This window comes from Myxine glutinosa, chromosome 12 (genome assembly GCF_964187855.1).
Source record: "Myxine glutinosa chromosome 12, kmMyxGlut1.1, whole genome shotgun sequence".
Taxonomy (NCBI): Eukaryota; Metazoa; Chordata; class Myxini; order Myxiniformes; family Myxinidae; genus Myxine; species Myxine glutinosa.
Window position 1 is genome coordinate 39,943,663 of NC_136272.1, and position 2,481 is coordinate 39,946,143.

At 49.3% G+C, this 2,481-nt stretch overlaps 1 long non-coding RNA gene across 1 annotated transcript in view; it reads right to left on the bottom strand.

Moving 5' to 3' along the window:
• Nucleotides 1-1,838, bottom strand: part of LOC137437384 (uncharacterized) — a 3,301-nt gene extending 1,463 nt beyond the window's left edge. The window contains exons 1-2 of the long non-coding RNA XR_010986516.1: nucleotides 1,770-1,838; nucleotides 297-337 (exon numbers count right to left, since the gene is read on the bottom strand). This is a non-coding gene — a long non-coding RNA (uncharacterized LOC137437384). The remainder of the gene's footprint in view (nucleotides 1-296; nucleotides 338-1,769) is intronic.
• Between the last annotated feature and the right edge of the window lie 643 nt (nucleotides 1,839-2,481).

A 2,481-nucleotide genomic window follows, 5' to 3' on the forward strand; every position in this document is an offset into this window, starting at 1 on the left:
AAGCTACAGGTGCTCTCCATGGGGGAAACTGCTTTCAAAGCACAGGTACATCCCATTGTTAAAACTTTCTTTAGTCATTATATGTTTAGTCCAACTGAGCTCATTTCCTTATCCAAGGCATGAGTGATGGGGACGAGGGAAGGTAAGGCAGGAATGATGTAGGATGTGTGTGCACATGTGTGTGGCAAACATAGGACAACACATTTTCAAGATAATGATCAGTTCACCCATTTGTCATGCTGAGATTTAAATATACTCGAATTATTTATTTAAATAAATATACCAGAAGAGCCTACCTGTCGCTTCGCTGACAACCAATAAGTCGTCACTTCTCTTGCTGCGAGGAGGGGAGAGAAGAGGGGGAGGAGGAAGGGAGGGGGAGAGGAGAGATATACTGCACATACATATGTTGGGGGGAGGGGGGGTTGCTTTGACAGTCCCCTCCATTTGGGGGAGGGGGGGAGAAGGGAAGGAGGACAAATTTACCTGTGTAAAGAGGCTTTAACCTCAGTGTTGCCCAGGTAAAGAAGGAAATTGTATTACCCTCTACCACCACCAACAGGTAGTTTATTTATTACCTCCGCCACGAAAGGTGGATGGAGGTTATGTTTTCACCCCTGTCTGATTGCCTGTGCGTTTGTCTGTCCGTTTGTCTGTGAACAAAATATCTCATAAAGTTGTGGACGGATTCGGACTTCTGACAATGGAGTCTTCATCTCCAGTTTGGTGAGCCATGCACTTCAAGAACAGATCAAGGCAGAGATGTAGCGTATGTGACAAGGACGAAATGATTAGATTTTGGTGAAGATTCGGATTCGGACCCGGCTACTAGAATTTTTTAAGTGATTCTTCACCATTGGGAGATAGGGCCAAAAATGATACATAGCAGGATATCTCAAAAGGTTATGGACGGATTTGGACGAAACTTGGTGGACAGGTTGTGTGTGTGACAAGGAAGAATCGATTCAATTTTGGTGAAGATCCGGATCGAGATCCAGCTGGTATCATTTTTTAAATGATTCTTCACCATTGAGTGATATGGCCAACCAGGCGGAGGTATGCTCTTTACTGAGTGCCGTTCTAGTTGGCACATGTAGCTACACGGTCCACATTTACATAGAGAATTTACGCCCTCCCTGCAACCCAGCCCCCCACAAGCCAGCGTGAGGCCACGGCCACATAGCCCATGTTACCCCTCCACATAAAATTGTATTTCTACCCTGAGTTTGGAGTTTGTAACCTAAAAGACGTGGCCATGCATAAGGAACAAAAACAGACAGACAGCCACAGAATGACAATGACATTTATTTATTTATTTATATATATATATATAGTTGCGGATCTCTCAAAGCCCGTCGACGTACAGAGGGGGGGTTAAACCCCTTTTCCCCCTCGGGTCTTCGAGTCCATGAGGCCGAGTCGCCACTCCCGTAGCGAGCGTGAGGAAGGGTATCGGGTCGAGTCCACACGTACCTTCGGTACCCATGCCGTCACGAGAACGGGGACTGGACCTCGCACAAGCCATGCTAATCGAATACGCCCGAGCGGTTTGCGTATCACGTGACTCGTACCGTTACTTTTATTGAACCCGATTCGAGCGGTTTTATTCGTGCGATGCTCGGCCAATAGATGGAAATGATGGGAACGGTCAAATGGAAGAAAGAACACAGGTTTATTTACAATGTACAATGATCAGGATAAAGAGAAGGGACACAGAGCAGATGCTTAATCAGTCTTAACAAATCCCAGACAAGGGCCCACTCACTCACGCAGGGAAAAGGAGGAAGGACAAGTTCGTGCTCCAAACGCGCCTTGGCGCCGTTCACTCCGGAACAGCTCGCCGGGCGTGGCCCTCGGATGTTCGCGGCACGTGTGCTGGGAGCGCAGGCAGGGAGACCGTGCGTCTGTGGCCCGGAATAGATCGTCCTCATGAGCGCGTTATTCACAGCCACAGAGCGCAGGGCACAGGGAGAGTTCGTGTACAGAATGGGCTTATAACAAGCAACCGAATTCACTCGTGGCTACAATATCTCTTTCTCACTGGGACTTGGTCACTGTTGCACTCTCTCACAACGCTCACGAACCACAAACCACCCACGAACCAACTCTCCACTGACTGAGGGGCTGGGCGACTCTCACTCGTGCTGTGACAAAAGCTCTGACTCAGAGACTGACCCGCGGGGGGCTTGGGGCAGGGTCTTATATCGCCCCTCCCCAGCCTTACCCGAATGTTCCAAGCCCCTCCTCTCGCTGCCGTTGTTAGCCACTCCCCTTGAGCTCCGATTGGCTGCTCGCCGCTTACCGGCCACTCCCCTGCAGCTCCTCCCTTTGGCCTGCCAGACTTGTTCCAGGCCTAGCACGTGGCATTCCAGCCCAAAGAACACCTAACTCACTGGCCTGCTCAATGCATACTAACACAGGAAAGGAGACTACGCTTACATTTAATAAGAAATAACTGATCTAAAGCGAGGCTACATGTTG